The sequence below is a fragment of the Portunus trituberculatus genome, chromosome 31 (assembly GCF_017591435.1).
Source record: "Portunus trituberculatus isolate SZX2019 chromosome 31, ASM1759143v1, whole genome shotgun sequence".
Lineage (NCBI taxonomy): Eukaryota > Metazoa > Arthropoda > Malacostraca > Decapoda > Portunidae > Portunus > Portunus trituberculatus.
The window spans coordinates 22,170,897-22,192,594 of NC_059285.1; the positions used below are offsets into that span (position 1 = coordinate 22,170,897).

The following is a 21,698-nucleotide window of genomic DNA, read 5'->3' on the forward strand; positions in this document are numbered from 1 at the left end:
CGACATTGCAGGGCATTTTGGTGGTAAATTGAGCGAGGGAAGACGAGCTGCTGCTGACGCTGTTATTGTTTTGAACTAGGGGGAGTGAGTGGTGCATGTGTTGTCCACAAGAGGCGCTGGTGTATTCAAAAGCCTGTCGGCTTGCGTGATACAACGGGGCTTTTAAACTTGGAAAAATTACCTGGATAAAACTTCGTTAAAGCGAGTTTAGTGTTTGTTAAACGAGCAGATGGTAGTAAAATGAAATCTTCGTTGTAGCGAGATTTCGTTGTGTGAAGCTTCGCTAAGCGGGGTTTGCCTGTATATCAAAATTTGCATAAAACAAACATGTAATTCTCATAAGAAACAATAGATAATAATAACAGGGGGGATGCGGGACGTGGTCCAAAAAAATTCATACAAAATACTCTTATTTATTTGGCTAAATTAACATGTTTTTATTATTTACCATTCTAAATACTAGAAGTGGATCTAAAGTAAAGAGAAAAGCAAGAAATAATAAGAGAAAGCAAAAAATAATAAGGAAAACAGCAAAACAAAGAATACATAAACAAAACACTCACTGCGTCACTGCCTTCACCACTCACATCACAGTCAGTCACCATCTTCCTCTGAGCTTTACCACTTTATAAAAAATCCACTTATCAAAAACAACCCCACATGCAGAAGAAAATGAAGGACGTTTTGGGGCCATTTTGGAGAATTATAGGCAAATTGAAGAGATTCCATCTGTACTCAGTGCTGGCAGACTGCAAATGAGGCACGAGAGGAGCGGGAGCTGGATCCAAGATTCTTTAACAACGTCAGAACAACCTACTGCCACGAAATGGCATCTATGAACGCTTGGAGGGACGGTAATGAGGTTGCTATCAGGTTGGTCTCATATTCCTGGGAACACCACCTCTCAAGGTGGTGTTACTGTCTTATATATGCATTTATGTTCGCAAAACAACTTTTTTTTCTTTTTTTTTATTTATACCATGTGGGCTTTTCACGGGAATTTATGGGCTACAGGGGATACTTTTTGGGTACCCCCTATCTCAAAGCCCAACCGCTAGGAAACCGTTGCCCCGAGTGAGGAAGCCCAACCTACACTCAGACTGTGGACAGGATTCAAACCCGTGCGCTTGGAGACCCCTCGGATCCCAAAGCACGCATGGTTCCACTGTACCACGGCGGCCCCTATTAGCTTTTTACAAACCTTGCCCCCAAGAAAGGATTGTTTTGTATTGTAAAAAGTGAAATCTTACATGAAATACCAAAAAATATAGCAAAGATGAGATCGGCCATAGACAAGGCAGAGACTCACGGCGACTCGGCCGCTTCTTCTTCTTGTGACCCTTTTAGCTTGTGTGTTACTTTCACCACGATATTTATGTTTCCACTCCTCTATTGCCTGCTATAATGGATATCATATCTTAGTATTCATATACGCTCATGCCATGAGGATAACCTCAACTCCGTGGCACTGAGTGATAGTGATAGTCCTGCTATAATGGATATCATATCTTAGTACAATGGTGCCTTGGAATACGAACTTAATCCATTCAAAATTTTTTTCTTACTCCAAAGCATCAAAGTACATGTATTCTTATGGAAGTAATTATAATTCGTTCCAAACCACCTCCCAAGACCAAAAAATTTTATTTTCCACCTAATTTCTTTTTTAATACTATTACTATATATACTACTACTATTATGCTATAACTATAAAAGACAGGAAAATAAAGCAGGAAAGTAAGCAAAATGTAATATAATGAAAATTTAACTTCTCGTGGTCAGAAACAAGCATCACCACATCCTCACATGACTCCATCAAGCCACCACCACACACTCTTATATAAGCCAATAAAGTTTTCTTTGATATACTACATTCATTATGGAAAATAAATAACGGAAGTAAGCAAATTGTAATATGAAAATTCAACTTCTTCGTAGTCAGAAACAAGCGTCAACATTTCCTGGTCAAGACAGCCCCTGACTACGACGGCCCCCGACCCTGACGGCCCCGTGTTTACCATGACGACCCCACACCAAATTTTATGTTATTGTCCTCTTATTTCTTCCATTATGTTAACATGTTAACCGCGGATGGCAACTCAGCATTCCTGAGATAGTGATTTGTAGTATGGAGCGTTAGAAACCATAACGTATTGGTACACCGGTGTACTGTGCCTTGTGTATAGTGCATATACGTATCCAGGATGTAACACGACTTTCTGTAAATATTGAAAGAGGTAAGAGAACATGCATTTCTAAGCAGAAAATGTTATATACACATATGCATCTTAAGGTTTTGTTTACCCGTAAGATGATTTTAAAATTTCTGAGAGGCACGCGATAGTCCATTGTGGTTTTATGAGGTGACGAAGACTGTTGCTGGGTTGCTGCAGCAGCCGGAGGTGCCACTTGGCTAAATACTGAATATTTTAATACTGTTTTGCAATCTTACATTTAAGACATTGTATCAACATGTATGCAATTTACTGATAAACATTACACAATAACATTATTGCAGTGATTAAAAGTAAGCACTCACGTACGGTACTACATGGTACAGTACCTATCACTGGGTGAGGAAGGATGGGAGGGAGGGGGAGTGGGGAGCGACTGATTTATCAATACAATCTGTCTTAGTATAAGATGCTCTATTAACAAATATAATTTAAAACCATCTTACGGGTAAAAAAGAAACTGAGGCCGCCATGGTCTGTAGTGTGGGGCCATCATGGAGGGCCGTCGTGGTCAAGGGCCGTCTTGACCATGACCCAGTGCCAGCTGACTCCATCAAGCCAGCACTATGCACTCTTATCTAAACCAATAACAATTCCAATATTGTCATGCATCATAATATGTTTCTGAACTGCTTACGTATCCATGGAAATACATGTATGTCTTATATCTCACCAAGAAATACATAAAAAATCATAAAATACAGCATATTGACATAAGTGCTCTCACCATCCTCACGCTTGGCACCCTCACACCTACACAAACATATCCTTGTAAAAGCTGATACATGATTAGCTGTTTCCACCATCTTGAAAACAACAGGCCAATGACAGGTCTCGATATATGACAGATAGCCTCAAGCATAAACAAACTGTGCTGCATAAAGGAGCACAGCTTCTGAATAGCACCACAATCATGCCTGAAAGGCTCTAACGTAAGAGCCACAATCGTGCCTGACGGGCTATAAGGGTTAAGGCTTTGAATTCATGAGCTGGATACTCTCTCTTCCCCTCGGATCTTCTAAAATCTTCCATACATCTGTCTGTATGTCTCATGACCATGTGTGCTGCTACACTAGGCAATGATCTTAATAACTAAAAAGACCTAATATTATTATCCCCAGCACTACAAAACAACAACCAAACAACTGCAAACAACACTCCTGAGGCCCTGAGGCAGCGTGCTGCCCCAGCATGCAGTCAGCTGATCGCGCAGTGCTGCACGCAATTTGTTGACCGTGATTGTTATTGTTCGCACTCCAAAGCAAAGTTCGTCCTCCAATGCAAAAAAAAAACAATTTTTTTGTTTGTAATCCAAGTTGTTCGTACTCAAAAGTGTTCGTACTCCAAGGTACCACTATATTCATATACGCTCATGTCATGAGAATAACCTCGACTCTGTGGCACTGAGAGATAGTGAATTACTAATGAAATACCGCGGTATTTCATTAGTAATTCACTATCACTCAGTGCCACGGAGTCGACGTTATCCTCATGGCATGAGCGTATATGAATACTAAGATATGATATCCATTATAGCAGACAATAGAGGAGTGGAAACATAAATATCGTGGTGAAAGCAACACGCAAGCTAATAGGGTCACAAGAAGAAGAAGAAGAAGAAGCAGCGGCCGAGTCACCGCAAGTCTCCGCCTCGTCTGTGGCCGATCTCATCTCTGCTTTATTTTTTGGTATTCTATGTAAGATTTCACTTTATGCATTACAAAACAATCCTTTCTTGGGGGCAAGGTTTGTAAAAAGCTAATAGAAATGTTGTTTTGTGAACATAAATGTATATTATAAGACAGTAACACCACCTCGAGAGGTGGTGTTCCTAGCAACGTCCGAGCAACCTGATAGCAACCTCATTATCGTCCCTCCAAGCATTCATGGATGCTATTTCGCGGCAGGAGGTTGCTCTGACATTGTTAAAATTTCTTGGATCCAGCTCCTGGCAGCCAATGAGCACTTTTAGGTGGGCTACCAACCTCCACCCACCAACAGCAACGAATCTTTGTGGACACTATTTTACGAAGGTTGGTATGTGAGCAGGAGGTTACTATGGAGGTTGTTTGTACCAACATAGACAACAACCTGCTTCTTGGATCCGACCCTGGAGCTCCCACCTATCGGCCAGCTGCAGAACTCTCTGGTGCAATTTGAAATTGCGTCTAGCGCTCAGTTTGAAAATGCAGTTGGGCCAAATTGCGTATAAGCAAACCGATCGCGCAAATTAAATTAATAATAATTTTTTTTTGGTCGCGTTATAACAAAAATGGGTAAATCAAACACGTGTAAATCGAGTTACCTGCACATTCCTATAAAAACATTCGTTGCGTGAATTTTCGCTAAGCGAATCAACTATAACAAGTTTGACCCCTGACTTGAACTTTCATTGAGAGTAAACAAAGCGAGAGTGCATCATAGTACAGTAAAAGATTTAATGAAAGTAAAAATTATGAAGTTAAACATTTAAGCATTTTAATTTAAGTCATTATAATGTACACTAATGTATGTATGTAAGTAACTTTATAATGTTGATGATCTTAAATTTATGAAGGAGGGAGAGTGGAGCAGGAAAGACGCTAGCTGGCAACATGTGGAATGCAAACAAAGGACGCATCATTGTACACATACAAAACTTATGTACCACATTTCCACAAGGCTTTCCATTCTATCCATTGCAGAGTCACGAGTTCTGGTGGTTCTTTTAGCTTGAAAGGAAGATACGGTCAAACCAGCCTTTTTAATAGAGTCTGCTGACTTGAAAATAGTAGAAACAGTAGATGGAGTCAAGCCATGGTAGCGAGCAATGCTATTAGTTTTCTCGCCTATCTCGTATCTGTGAATAATATCCAGTTTCACTTCGAGAGTAAAAGACTTTCCTGGTCTTAGCAACGCTAGGCAACACTGCAGGGGAGGTTGCAGGGCATATTGGTGGCATGTTGAGCGAGGGAAGACAAGCTGCTGCTGGACGCTGTTATTGTTTTGAACTAAAAGAGGGGAGTGGCTGGGGAGTGAGTGGTGTGCGTTTTGTCCACAAGAGGCGCTGGTGTATTCAAAAGCCTGTCGACTTGTGTGAATCAGCATGGCTTTCAATCCTGGAAAAAATTACCTGGATAAAATTTTGTTAAAGTGAGTTTGGTGTTCGTTATATGAGCAGATGGTAATAAAAGGAAATGTTCATTGTAGTGAAATTTCGTTGTGTGAACGTTCATTAATTGGGGTTTGCCTGTACAGGTAACTCAATTTACGCGATAGATGCGTTCCAAGAGGCATCGCGTATATCAAAATTTGCGTAATACAAACATGTAATTCTCATAAGAAACAATTGATAATAGGGATGATGCAGGATGCGGTCCAAAAAAATTGGTACAAAATGCTCAATTTATTTGGCTAAATTAACATGTTTTTTATTATTTACCATTCTAAATACTAGAAGTGTATTTAAAGTAAAGAGAAAAGCAAGAAATAATAAGAGAAAGCAAAAAATAATCAGAGAAAACAACAAAACAAAGAATACATAAACACAACACTCACTGCATCACTGCCTTCACCACTCACACCACAGTCAGTCACCATCTTCCTCTGAGCTTTACCACTTTATCAAAAATCCACTTATCAAAAATAACGCCACATGCAGAAGATGAATGCCATTTTGGGGTCATCTTGGTGAATTATAGACAGATTGAAGAGATTCTGTCTGTACTCAGTGCTGGCAGACTGCAAATGAGGCACAAGAACAGTGGAGCTCCCACCTATCGGCCAGCTGCGGAACTCTCTGGCGCACAGTTTGAACTTGCGTCTGGCCCTCAGTTTGAAAATGGAGTTGGGCCAAATCACGTATAAGCAAACCGATCGCGCAAATTAAATTAATTATAACATTTTTTCAGTCGCGTTATAACAAAAACGCTTAAATCAAACACGCGTATATCGAGTTACCTGTACTTTTTTTTTTTGTTCTCTATATGACCTTGCTTTGCCCATTTAACCTCTTCACTATGGTCAACAAAAAATGGCTCCTGGTGCCACATCCTGGTTGGGTAAAGGTGGGGAGATACCTGACTAAGAGGTAACTCACTCACTCTCTCTCTCTCTCTCTCTCTCTCTCTCTCTCTCTCTCTCTCTCTCTCTTTCAACATACATACAGGGGATCCTCGTGATTTGACCGTTTGCAATTTGAATTATCGCCAATTCGAACTATGTTGATAAATATTCAATCCTCGAGGTTCAACCGACTGACTCACCAATTCGACATTCATATCACATGCGCCACCCACCCAGTCAAATCCGCCACACCCCCAAATTTGCCAAAAACCCGCCAGGCGGAAGAGTAAACCGATGCTACCCTGTGTTGTCACTTAAGGCAGTGTCACACTAGCACTTTTCCGTCAACTTTTTGTCAACTTTTTGAAGACTGACAAATTTTGCCAACACTGGTCGTCACGTCACACACAAGCTTGCTTCCGCTTTTGTCGCGTTTGTCAACTGTAAAACAAACATGGCGGCCTTTAATGGTCCATATGAGAAACTCTTCAGACAGCTTTGTCCACTCATAAACAACAGAGCTGATCATCTTGGCCAATTGTTCCTTGGAAGTTCTGCCTTGGAGTGTCGCAGTCCCAGACAAATGTAAACAAACAACTGAAATACTTTTCACTGTTAAGCTAGGACAATGTATATATATATATATATATATATATGCTCCCAAGATAGGATTATTTTGTAATGCATAAAGTGAAATCTTATATGGAATACCAAGAAATAAAGCAGAGATGAGATGAGCCACAGATGAAGCGGGAGACTCACGGCCACTCGGCCACTTCTTCTTGTGATCCTTTTAGCCTGCGTGTTGTCTTTCCCCATGATATTTGTTTCCACTCCTCTCTTGTCTGCTAAAATGGATATCATATCTTAGTATTCATATACGCTCATGCCATGAGGATAACTACGACTCCGTGGCACTGAGTGACAGTGAATTATTAATGAAATACCACGGTATTTCATTAGTAATTCACTATCACTCAGTGCCACGGAGTCAAGGTTATCCTCGTGGCATGAGCGTATATGAATACTAAGATATGATATCCATTATAGCAGGCAAGAGAGGAGTGAAAGCATAAACATCATGATGAAAATAACACGCAAGCAAAAGGGTCACAAGAAGTAAAAGAAGGGCCGAGTGGCTGCGGTCTCCGCCTGCCTGTGGCTCATCTCATCTCTGCTGTATTTTTTGGTATTCCATGTAAAATTTCACTTTATGCATTACAAAACAATTCTTTCTTGGGGCAAGGTTTGTAAAAAGCTAATAGAAATGTTGTTTTGTGAACATAAATGCATATACGTATAAGACAGTAACACCACCTCCAGAGGTGGTGTTCCCAGCAACCTCAGAGCAACCTGAAAGCAACCTTGTCACCATCCCTCCAAGCGTTTATGGATGCCATTTCGCTGCAAGAGGTTGCTCTGACGTTGTTAAAGAATCTTGGATCCAGCTCCAGGAGCACTAGAGACAGAGGTGGGGAGCCAGCCAATCACAGCGAAACTACAGTGTTCGGTCCCTCAACCGGCAAATTCAAACCCAGAAAATTCGCTAAAACGGCTGTGGTCGTACGTTATGCGGATTTTTGGTCTAACTTTATATAGTGCATTAAACCAGAAATTTGTTAAACGAACGTTCGTTAAGTGAAGCATTACTGTATATATATACAGTAAGTCCTCGTTATACAGTATCTGGTCATGTCATCAGAGAGGGCCTAGTGCAGAGGAACAGGGGTGATGACGTCATCCACGCACACCTCCCCGCCACTCACAGTACTGACTTGACCATCCTTGGAGCCTGTTGTCTCTTCCCCTCCCTTTTTATTTTTTTTAACTGCATACATATTACTTACATGCATTACTAATTAGATGAATAAATGGAATATTAAAGGATCTATTGTAAGCACAAATATATTCACAATAATTATGGCAAACATTTAAAGCCTACTACCAGCGGCGAACCATGCAGCAACAGATAAAGGGCACAGATGGGCCTGGCAAGCCCGCTACCAGTGAATGGTGGAAGTCATATAACATCAAGCACACCTTAAATAACATCAAGTCATCTTCGGACAAAGTGAAGACGTTTACAATGAACTTGGCATGGAATAAAGTATGGCCAAAATGTGCGCATGACTTCCCAGGTTTCACTGAAGACGACATCGGTGCGATCAGAAATGACATAGTAAACCTGTGCCATAGGGTTGGCTTCGATGAAGCTGATGATGATGATGTTCAAGATCTTTTGGAAAGCCATGCTGAACCTCTCTCAAATGAGCTAGACAAGGCATCAAAGGAGGCAGAAAAAGAGAGACGAGGAACAAATTGTGCGTGGCCTGGACATCAACTCTTAGAGAATGTCTCGGTGGTAGTTTTCCTTGCTTTTCATCGTAGATTTCTGGATAAATCTTGACACTTTTCTCTGTCATGAGCCACTTTGCTACTCCTGGCAGGATTTGGGTCATGTTCCTTCAGGGTTTCCAGAGCTTTATCGATACCACCGAGACATTCTCTAAGAGTTGATGTCCAGGCCACGCAAAATTTCTTCCTCGTCTCTCTTTTTCTGCCTCCTGTGATACCTTGTCTAGGTCATTTGAGAGAGGTTCAGCATGGCTCTCCAAAAGATCTTGAACATCATCATCATCAGCTTCATCGAAGTCAACCCTATGGCACAGGTTTACTATGTCATTTCTGATCGCACCAGTCGTCTTCAGCGAAACCTGGGAAGTCATGTGCACATTCTGGCCATACTTTATTCCACGCCAAGTTCATGGTAAACGTCTTCACTTTGTCCGAAGATGACGATGTTATCTAAGGTGTGCTTGATGTTATATGACTTCCACCATTCACTGGTAGTGGGCTTTTCCAGGCCCATCTGTGCCCTTTATCTGTTGCTGCATGGTTCGCCGCTGGTAGTAGGCTTTAAATGTTTGCCATAATTATTGTGAATATGTTTGTGCTTACAATAGACCCTTTAATATTCCATTTATTCATCTAATTAGTAATGCATGTCAGTAATATGTATGCAGTTAAAAAAAATAAAAAGGGGGAGGGGAAGAGATAACAGGCTCCAAGGGTGGTCAAGTTAAAGTCAGTACTGTGAGTGGTGGGGAGGTGTGCGTGGATGACATCATCGCCCTTGTTCCTCTGCACTAGGCCCTCCCTGATGACATGACCAGATACCGTATATGTGAATTTTTCTTATGACATCGTAAAAGTAGTGGTACACCGGTGGCCCAATGTGGTGCCAAACGTATACATAATTTTTTTTTTTAACCCATGTGGTATGTCGGGACCAGCCCAGAACACATCCCCCCCTATTTCCATTATTTCCTATTGGAAAATTACATCTGCATATATATATATATATATATATATATATATATATATATATATATATATATATATATATATATATATATATATATATATATATATATATATATATATATATATATATATATATATATATATATATATATATATATATATATATATATATATATATATATATATATATATATATATATATATATATATATATATATATATATATATATATATATATATATATATATATATATATATATATATATATATATATATATATATATATATATATATATATATATATATATATATATATATATATATATATATATATATATATATATATATATATATATATATATATATATATATATATATATATATATATATATATATATATATATATATATATATATATATATATATATATATATATATATATATATATATATATATATATATATATATATATATATATATATATATATATATATATATATATATATATATATATATATATATATATATATATATATATATATATGTATAAACATGTCTTATTTGCCTTATAAGTTCATAACCATGAGAGAATGCAGGGAAAACTAGGGGGTGGTGGAAGCATGGGAGAAATCTTCATAAGTTACTCCTGAACATGTTTTCTATGAAAGTGTTCCCTCCTAACAGATGGCAGCACCGTCGCTGTCCTCCAAACTTTGATCCACACCACAACTTCCTCCTTGTACATTCCTTGCATGGCAACGTGCTACCTTGGTCTGAAATCACCGTGCCACTCATCACTTGCCACTTGCCACCTGCAACGTGCCACCTTGGTGTGAAAGCAGCCTAATAGCACTAGTTCAGGGGGTGCTGTGAACTTTCCATTAAAGATAGTGATCACGCTGAACATTTCCTGTGTCTCACAACTCAAGGGGCAGTCATAGCCTGCCCTCTAAAGACACTTACCACACATACACCCTTAACTTAAAATTCAAAATCTTAAAAATGGCAACTCCAAACCCAGCATTGGAGTCCCCATCTGAGGAGGGGACCAGAAATGTCCCCAGGTTGAACTCCTCTCTTGATAACAACCCTAAATGTCTTGACACCTCCCTAAAGTTTTTCTTCATTAACTTCTACAACATTTGCAGTCTTAGGCCTAATTTTCAATCTGTGGAACACCACCTACCCTCTACTAAACCTCATCTTTTTCTCACTGAAGCACAGCTGTCTGAGGCAACTGACAGTAGCCCCTTCTCTGTTCCCTCCTACTTTCTCTATTCTCATTTTCGTTTCAAAGCTGGATGTTGCATCTATGTGCACAATGACTTAACCTGCTCTCATGCCCACACTCTCAAATCTTCAAAGTTTTCCACCATCTGGCTTCAACTCAAATAGTCACTCTCTAACTAAATTTAACTGAGCTGTCTATCTTTCCCATAACTCTTCTGACAATAGTAAATTTTTTTACTATTTAACTTCCAAAGTTAAGCACATTCTGTCCTACCCTTTTGCAGAGATCTCCATCCTTGGAGATTTTAATGTTCACCATCAGCTTTGGCTTTCCTCTCCCTTCACTGACCATCCTGGTAAACTATCTTTCAACTTTGCTATCCCCCATGACCTAGAGCAACTGGTGCATCACCCTACTCGTATTCCTGACCATCTTGGAGACACGCCCAACATTCTTGATCTCTTTCTTACCTCTAATCCTTCTGCTTTTGCTGTTACCCTATCATCTCTGTTGGGTTCCTCCGATCACAATCTCATTTCTGTATCTTGTCCTATTTCTCCCATCCCTTCCCAGGATCCCCCAAAGCAGAGGTGCTTCTGGCATTCCATCTCTGCCAGTTGGGGAGACCTGACAAGGTATCATGCTGATTTTTCCTGGAATGATTACTGTTTCCGTGTCAGAGACCCACCTCTGAATGCATAACAGAGGTGATAGTGTCTGGCATGGAGGTGTACATTCCTCATTCTTTCTCTCAACCCAAAGCTTCTAAACCTTGGTTTAACACAGCCTGTTCTCGTGCTATACATGATAGGGAGGTTGTCCACAAAAGGTACTTGAGCCTTCCCTCTCCTGTTCTACTAAATCTATTAATTGTGGTGTTCCTCAGGGTTCTGTCCTGTCACCTACTCTCTTTCTATTATTCATTAATGATCTTAACCAAACTTCTTCCCCTATCCACTCCTACACTGATGATACCACCCTACATCTTTCTACATTCTTTCAGAGATGACCAACCCCTCCGGAAGTGAACAGATCATGCAGGGACGCCACAGAACACCTGACTTCTGATCTTTCTAAGATTTCTAAGAAAATTTAATAGTGTTCAATGCCTCAAAAAGAATTCAATTCCTCCATCTATCAACTCAACACAACCTTCCAGATAACTATCCCCTCTTCTTCAATGACACTCAACTTTCTCCCTCTTCCACACTGAATATCCTCGGTCTGTCCTTACTCATAATCTTAACTGGAAACTTCATATCTCATCTCTTGATAAAACAGCTTGTAAAAAATTAGGCATTCACAGGCATTTCCGCCAGTTTTTCTCACCCCTCCAAATGCTAACTCTGTAAGGAGTACTCTTCCCATGTTTGTGGAGGTTCCACTCACAGTTTTATTAGACAGGGTAAAATCAAAAGCTTTTATCTCATCAACTCTCCTCCTCTGACTGACTGTCTTCAGCCTCTTTCTCCCTGCCGAAATGTTGTCTCTCTATCTTTTATCGCTATTTTCATGTTAACTGCATGCCTCCCCTCCTCCTGCAGCCTTGCTGCACAAGGCCTTCTTTTTCTTCTCATCCCTATTCTGTCCAACTCTCTAACATAAGAGTTAACCAGTACTTTCAATAATTCATATTTTTCTCTGGTGAACTTTGGATCTCCCTACCTGTTTTTGTATTTCCATCTTCCTACGACTTGACTTTTTCTAAGAGGGAGGTATCAAGACATTTGTTCCTTAATTTTTAGCTAACTCTTTACATTTCCTGTATGGAACCAGCATTCAAGTGGGCTTTTTTTTATATATTTTGTTGCCTTTGGCTGGCTTCTCTCCTCCATAAAAAAAATAAATGTTATCAGTGTCAACAATGTAGTGGCAGATAAAGAGTCTAAAGTTAGAAATCTAGACAGAGTGGATGCCTGTCCCTCATATTTTTAGGAGATTGTGAACAGTCTTTTATACTCCAGATATGGATCTTTTTACCTCATGCATTAACACTCAAGGAAGCCAGATCCTTATGCTATTTAAGTAAATGCCTTCACTGTTACTTGGGAAAATAGAAATTTGTATGCCTTTCCACCTTTCAGCATAATTGGCAGAGTGCTGTGCAAGCTTCAGGAAGACAAGGCAACACTTTTGATTGATGATTCTACCATTCTGGCCAACCCAGGTGTGGTTTTCAAAGGCTCTTCAGCTGACAGGTCTTCCTCTGATTCTTCCTCCCAATCCTCTGATTCTGCCAGTTTCCAGATTGTACTCACCCACAGACGAACAACTTGGTGTTGACAGCAATACTCTTATCAGGCAGTCTTTTGAAAACTTTTGCGTGATCCAGCGGGGCTTTCAAACTTGGAAAAATTACTTCAGTCAAGGAGACAGCACACAACTACAATATGGGACGTAGCTATATTAAAAAATGGATGTCATTTGATCTTGGCAGACAAATTGATCCATTTCAGCCACTTATATGTCCCTAGCTGGTTTATCTTTTGCAAAAGTTCAATATGGTGCAAGGCCACAGCTATAGATCCATGAAGAGCATACACTCGGCCATCTCAGCCATAGCCAGCATTGGCAACTTGCCTGCTGGGAGGCATCTCTTGGCATGTTGGTTGCTGACAGCACTTTTCCAATGGCATCCCTCGCTTTCATGATCTCGTATCACCTGGGATCCTGATTTAATTTTAACCTACAATAAGTGCTTGAGACCCAACAACACTCTATCACCCATTCAATTGTCCAGAAAGATGGTTATGTTGATGTTACTGGTATCTGCCCAATGTGGTCATGTGTTACATATCCTGGACATCAGGAACATGTCTGTATCACCTTCTAGGGTCTCTTTTAGAATAGACCCCCTAAAAACTTCAAGACCAGGTGATCATTTCTCTGAATTGTCTTTTGATGATTATGTATCAAATGGACTGTTATGTGTTTACGCCACTCTTATGTGCTATCTCAGGCGTACTTCTGATATCAAAAAAGATATCACTGGACTTTTTCTTACCTCTGGCCTCCATTCAAGATGGCTTTATGCGATACATTACAGCGTTGGACAAAGGATATAATGTGCTCTGAGGGCCTTGACCTAAAAATGTTTTTCTCCTCATTCCAACAGGTTGTCTGCATCCAATAAGGCTGCCTCGTCCTTGCTGCTCTCCACTACTGCTGCCACTATTGCTGCCACAGTTGGTTGGGCCAATGAATCCACTTTTGGGAAATATTATAGGAAACCATTAGGGAATACTACTCAAATTGCAGGAGCAGTGCTCCTTAGACACTAAATTTTTGTGGTGGAATTTGTTTTTGGGGACAAAATATTTTGCCAATGTTTTGATAAATAAACTGTTTTGTGAGGAAAAACTCGTTTCTTTCCCACAAGTTTTTTCTTCTTTGGTCCTCTCATTAGTTTGAGGAATCATTCCGAAGCTCTCGTCAAATGCCTTGCGACGTCAGTTAAGTGTTGTGAAGCAAAACTGTAAGATGAAACGAATACAGGCAACCCCCGCTTAACGAAGGTTCATATAACGAAATTTCGCTACAACGAAGGTTTCATTTTACTACCATCTGCTCGTTTAACGAACACCAAACTCGCTTAACGAAGTTTTATCCAGGTAATTTTTCAAAGTTTGAAAGCCCCGCCGTATCACGCAAGCTGACAGGCTTTTGAATACACCAGCACCTCTCATGGACAACACTCGCACCACTCACTCCCCCTGTTCAAAACAATAACAGTGTCAGCAGCAGCTCATCTTCCCTCATTCAACTTAACGCCAAAATGCCCTGCAATGTCGCCTAGTATTGCTAAGAAGATCAGGAAGTCTCTTACTCTCCAAGTGAAGCTGGATATCATTCACAGACACGAGAGAAGCGAGAAAACTAATAGCATTGCTCGCCACCATCTTGACTCCATCTACTGTCTCTATTATTTTCAAATCAGCAGACTCTATTAAGAAGGCTGGTGAGACTGTATCTTCCTTGCAAGCTAAAAGAACTACCTGAACTCATGACTCTACAATGGATAAAATGGAAAGCCTTGTGGAAATGTGGTACATAAGTTTTGTATGTGATACAATGATGCGCCCTTTGTTTACATTCCAGAGGTTGCCGGTTAGTGTCTTTCCCGTTTCACTCTCCCTCCCTTCATAAATTTAAGATCATCAACATTATAAAGTTATGTACATTATAGTGACATAAATTAAACTGCCTAAATGTTTAACTTCATAATTCTTACTTTCTTTAAACCTTTCACTGTACTATGATGTACTCTCGCTTTGTTTACTCTCAATGGAAGTTCAAGTCAGGGGTTCGCTTAACAAAGTTTCGCTTAACGAAGGTTTTTTTAGGAACGTAATCCCTTCGTTAAGCGGGGATTGCCTGTACCTATTTTTTTTTTATGCTGTGGCCCATAGCACGTGTAGGTTTACTTGAAGAATAAAGGAAGTGCTGTTCAGCTTTCATCCATTAGTGGCACAGGCAATTTTATTTAGTGGTACCCATACTAGGGCCCAAATCACCACCCTATCTTTGGTGTAATCACCTAGAACCTGGGTATTATGGTGACAAACCACTCGGCAGATGACAAAGTATCAAGGCGGTATGTGGTGGGATTCGAACCTACGCGTGGACATCTGCCCAATCCCTCGCTCACCACCTTATCCACTACGCCTTCATGCCTTCCTTACATGAAGTTTAACCATAATTTCACAAGCACTTAATTGTGTCACTTAGGTGTTTGACACCCTCCCAACTCTACCCTATCTCAATCCAATATGTTCACTTGGTTCTACCTATATTGCTGTCCTGGATACTGATTCCTCAAACCTCTTAAAATTGGCAGGTCTGACAATGCAGGCAAGATATCTTGTTAAACACCTAAGTGATGCCGTTAAGTGTTCATAAAATTATATCAAACTTCACACCTGGTAAGTATTTGATTAATCTTATAATTATAGCAAGAAATAGATGAGCAGAAGCACATATATTGCAAAGAAAGCAACACACAAGCTTAAGGGGTCACAAGAAGAAGCAGCCAACACCAAAATATTCATAACAAGTGACACCAGCTGTCGGATGTGTGGAGAACCCGTAGAAACTCTTGAAACATTTCCGGTTGGAATGTACAGGTTTAAGAACTATTAGAGAAAAATATAACATAGAAGAGACAGAGATTAAACAACTTCTTCGATTTGGGAATAGGCAGGACAATACAGTGGAGCCAGTGAAAAGGAACATAGAAAATTTGTGGTCCTTCAGACAAAACGTTGATAAGAACAATGGTGCATAATTATCTACAGCCAAAAACAGGAAACTAAAACTTTTAGCTAAAAGAACCAATTGTAGTGAATGATGGAAGAAACAATGATTCTATCCAGCACTATTGCAAAGGCTATGCTGGAATCTTGAACCATGATTGGCGGAGGACAAATGCGGTGCTGCCTCCTCATCTCCTGTTTTGTTCTTGGTGTTCCATGAAAGATTTGATCTAGTGATGTTTTGTTTTTTGTGTTTTTTAAGGTTTGACTAACAAAATCCCAAAAATAGGCAGACTTTCCCAGTGGTCGGGAATGCACCATATTTGATTGCTCAAAAGATGCACCTTTTCTCCAAAACAGTTCCAGGAAATGAGCCTGTGTCCTATGAGGCCAAGGTTCGGCAATGAGGCAATGATTGGTGGTAAGTCTATGGCAACAGAGGCTCTGAAATCAAACCCCAGACATCTTCACACATGTAAACAAAGTGGTGATTGTTAGTACACCACAAAAAAAATTTTTTTAACCCTTAAAGTATGGGGGGTTGATTTACTTTCCGTCTGTTACAACAGGGAAAAATCACACCTGTCAAATATGCTAAAAATATTTTTTCCTTATAAAAACATATTTCTTTGTGTTATTCTGAGTACAACGATGTAGTTTTTAACATGTTATGATCTCTGAGAGCAAAGTTATTGCATATAAAAAAATTCATGGCAGAACCCGCCACTAAGAAATTCCCCCCAAGCTCAGATAACACCGTGCGCTCTCTCACTCTCTCTCTCTCTCTCTCTCCTTTTGGGCAATTGAATTTGATGTAAAAATAGGAACTTTTGCACTTTCATGTCAAGAAAATGTGAACTCAGATATATGAAATGATGCGTAAAACAGGAAAAGAAAAAGAAACCACATATTACAAGTATTGTGGATTTCTATAATCTTTTTTTTTTTTTTTTTATGGTAAGGCCTATAGCACCTGTAGGCACACTTGAAGAGTGTATGGGAAGCGCTGTTCAGCTTCCGCCCATTAGTGGCACAGGCAATTTTATTTATAGTGGTACCCATATTAGGGCCCATATCACCACCCAAGCTCATCTTGAGTGTAACCACCTAGAACCTGGGCATCATGGTGACATGTAGGTAACTTTAAACCACTCGACAAATGGCAAAGTGTTTTAAGGCTGTATGTGGTGGGATCCCACACTCACCACCGTATCCACTATGCCACCGCCTCCCTAACTGGAATCTGCCAACTCTTATTAGCAATGGGATTAACGTGACTTGGCCGACAAGCACAGTCTTGTAGAGACATCCAGGAGTGACACACACCAGTGCATTGCTCGACGGGAATAGGCTACGTGAGGAGGTTTATGAACGTCGCTGTGAGGGTTGGTCTGTCTCACAGATCACTATCAGAATCACTACAGGAGTCTTCACTTTCTTCTGTCTCAATAAAAAAAAATCAGTCTTCATTTTCATCACCCCTCAATGTCATTACCGAGTAACACTGACATAACATCACTCGGAGTACCGTTTCCTCCCTTCGGCTCACGGGGGTTGCCAGATGTTGCCTTGAAATGGGAAAAGATGACCTATTGTGAGGGAACATATGTCTCAAGGCTCAAGCAGACGAGCGAGAAAAGATGCCAGATACCTCCACTTGCCCCAGGACCAATAGTGAGGGGGAGAGATTCAAATATTTAGTGGAGAAAAATCATGATTACAGGTACGATCCCTGCATCTCCGCACACCACGCTATAATCGTACATATACGATCACTGTACTTTAAGGGTTCAAGTAAAAACTTTTTTTTTGTGAATATACTTACTCATATGTAATTACAGATGCCTATATACCATTATGCCCACACTCAGCACAGAAAATCAACCAGCACCTCTATATATAGAGATCGTGCCTATAGAAGTTTCACATCACCTCCGTGTGCATGCGCACCGGGAACCACCAGCCCAGCTGGCCAACCATACCTCAGATCCTTTCTGCCAAAATTGACAGAAACACAGAGGGGAGGAAGGAAGGGAATCTCTTACTATGTAAATACATATGGGTAAGTATATTCACAAAAAAAAAGTTTTTACTTTAAAAAACTATTTTGTTGTTATATATACTAATTACCCATATGTAACTACATATGCCAGATTCCCAAGTATAGGTGGGAGAGTGTAACAGAACCCCGAAGATAGCAGACATGACCTCCAAAATACCCAAAAACGGAAAAAATTACATATCCGTAAATCTTGTTGCTGAGAACAAGGAAAAAAACAGAATGAAACTAAACCAGCAACAGTGAACAACCCTCAGTGCTGAAACTATCTGCCCAAGGGAAAAAGTATCTAAATACCTATGAGTAACATCTCTTAGGTAAAAGGAGGGAAAGGTGGTCATACTCTTCCGCGTGCCAGCCTTGAGAACCCAGTTCAGACTCTTAACTTTTCTAAAGAAAACACTGGTCGCAATAGCCCGAACCTCATGTGCGTTCACTTTCAGAAGGCGCGACTCCTCCAAGACACTCACATAGGCCCTCCAAATTACCTGACAAATTCAATTATACAAGGTATGAGGGTGAACAGCTCGTCTGGGATCCAAAACTGTGACCAACAACCTAAAGCAGGACGGCCGACAATCTCTAGTCCTGCGAAGATACTTACGGACCGCCCGAACTGGACAAAGAAGACGGTCTACCTCATCCTCCCCAACAAAATCAAGAAGAGCAAGAATTGTGAATTCGTCAAATGAATGCTGGCCTGGACACTGAGTCTTAGCCAGGATATCAGAGGCAAAGGAAAAGGTCATGGACGTCCATCCCTTGGAGTGACGCACCTCAGTCGACAGGCTGTGAAGCCAACTAACCCGACACTGACAGGCGCTTTGACTCAAAAAGGAAAACGAAAAAGTCTGCCAGCTGCACTACAGAGGCAGAGCACGGATCCAAACCCCTTGACTTACACCAACCACAAAAGACTCTCCACTTCACCTAGTAAACTGAGATGGAGGACTGCCTGACTGGTCGAGACATGAACTTAGCAGCCTTCCGCAAAAAACCTCGTGCTCAGAAGAGACACTGGAGAGTCGCTACGCATGAAGATGGAGCTTTTTCAGAGAACCGTGGAAGAGGGGACAGTAAGGTTGTTGAAGGAGAGACCGCCACATGGGAAGAACCCGGGGACTGTCCACGAGCAGGTCCTGCAACCAGTCTCCCTGAGGCCAAAGAGAAGCCACTTGTGTCATACGCACAGTCTGCAACTCACGAATCCTCACCAGAACAGGGTGGATCAGAGCGAATGGTGGAAAGGCATACAGATCCAGACTGTCCCATGGAAAAGAGAACGCATCCTGTTGCCAGGCTCCCTGATCCGGAAGAGGCAGACGACAGGTTAGTGCCATGGCAAACAGATCTACCAGAGGAGATCCCCACACCTGGAAGACTTTCCTGCAAATTTTGGGATGTAGGGTCCACTTTGAACCGACACACTCCTGACTAAGAACATCCACAATTACATTGCAGCATCCTGGAACAAAAACAGGGCACAGAGAGATGAAACGGCTCTCGCACCACCAGAGAACTGTCCCTGCCAAGGCCGACAGAGGTTCGGAACAAGTGACCCCAGACCTCCTGAGGTAGGTGACCACTGTTGAGTTGTCAGACCTCACAGACACCACCGATACCGACAAGGACTGCTGAAAACTCTGGAGAGCCTGAAAGACTGCCAAAAGCTCCAGATGATTTATGTGGAGCCCCTGCTCCTCCACAGTCCAGATTCCTGAAGCCAGAGAATCTCCCAGGTGAGCTCCCCACCCAAGCTGGGAAGCATCTGAGAACAGGGTTTGTTCCGGGGGCGGCACTACAAACAGGGCGCCTTTCAGAAGCTGATCCAGAACCAACCACCAAGCAAGGTCTTGCAAACATTGACGACTTGGAGCCACTCGCCACCAATCTGGGTCAGAAGCAGCCCGCCAATGCCTCTTCAGGCACCACTGTAGATCCCGTATCCGCAGGAGCCCACCTGGCACTAACCATGCTAGGGACGCAAGATGTTCCAGCAAAGACCTCCAGAGGGACACTTGTGGAGCCTTGGCTAGCAGAAACTGTCGGGCAACTGCCTGAAATCAGTTGACCTGATCTGGTGACAGGAAGACTCGGGCTCTGACGGTGTCGAGAACCACACTCAAAATCTGCTTCCTCTGGCTGAGAGACAGTTGACCTGAATCCCCAATTGAGAACACAAAAGCAGAAGAGACCAGTTATTGTTGAGGCATGAAGCCCAAGAAGGACTGGAAATCAGCCAATTATCCAGATAACGACGTAAGGGTATGCTGAGGCGAAGGGCCCAAGCCAACACGGGAGCCATCACCTTGGTAAAGACCTGAGGAGCTGTGGCAAGGCCAAAGCACAGAGTCCAAAACTGGTAAACTCTGCCCTGCCAGATGAACCGCATGTACAGAAGCTCCCCAACTTACGAACATAATGGGGACCGAGAGGCCATTCGTAACTCCATTTGTTCGTATATCCAAAGTCGGGTCTCCATTGCCTTTTTTCCCATTGTTTTAATGTTTTGTTTACATTAAGAATACCTGTACATAAATCCCAATAAGTACGACATACCTTATACAGTACCTGTAATATGTAATGCTTTTAATATTATTTGATGGTGATTCATACAACTTTAATGTAGAAACATACTTTATTTAAAAAGAAAATATATTGTAGTGGTGACTGGCTGGCGAACCGATCGATAAGATGGCGTGTGGTCAGCTGGGCAGGAAAACACAACCAGGGCCGTCACACAACACGAAGCCTATCCGTTAGACTGGGGGATGACACCATACCATACTGAGAAAGATCGATAAACATGGATAGATTAACATGGCGTCGATCAATGGGGGTTGAACAGGTGCCTATAAATCTGGGATGACTAAGCGTCTGTATATCGGGGTCAAACAGCTGACATGGTTACCGCTAGGTTACAGACTCGCATTTAGGTTACACATTTTAACGTTAGGGCTATGTCAGTTACATACATGAAAGCATTTCACATGAAATATGAAACAGAAAACATTGCATGCTTGAAATATAAATGAGGAAACTCGTAAGATTTACCTTGTTCACTTGGATTTGTTGGGGGAAGTGGCGGGCGAGGAACGGGTGACGAGATGGTGGAGGGTCGTCAGCATCGCTGTCAGCGTCAGGCGTGTGGGTAGAGGATGAAGATGGCACTGGCTCATGGGTAGATGGCACTGACTGAGGAGTGGATGGTACTGTTGCCTCACGTTTATCTACCCGTTTGAAGAACCGATGAAGCGACGACTGGCTCACAGCCTTCTTTTTTTCCTCGTATATGACGCGGTAGCATTTCAGTGCATCATGAACAGCTGCTGACACCTTGGCATGTCGTTCTTCATTTGGGTCCTGTTCTTCAAAATTTGCCAAGGCTGCCTCTATGGATGCAAAAGCTTCTGCCATCTTTTTAGTTTGGAAATGTTTTGGTGGCATTTCCACTTCTTCCTCCTCTGCCTCTTCTGCCTCCTTCCTCTGCTTCTCCAATTCTCGTAGTTCATCATTAGATAGCTCCTTGTCATGGTCATCAAAGAACTCTGTGA

At 41.3% G+C, this 21,698-nt stretch overlaps 1 protein-coding gene across 12 annotated transcripts in view; it reads right to left on the reverse strand.

The window, feature by feature from the left end:
* LOC123511327 (dipeptidyl peptidase 8-like) overlaps window positions 1-21,698 on the reverse strand; it is a 610,443-nt gene that overhangs the window by 565,156 nt on the left and 23,589 nt on the right. The window lies entirely within an intron of this gene.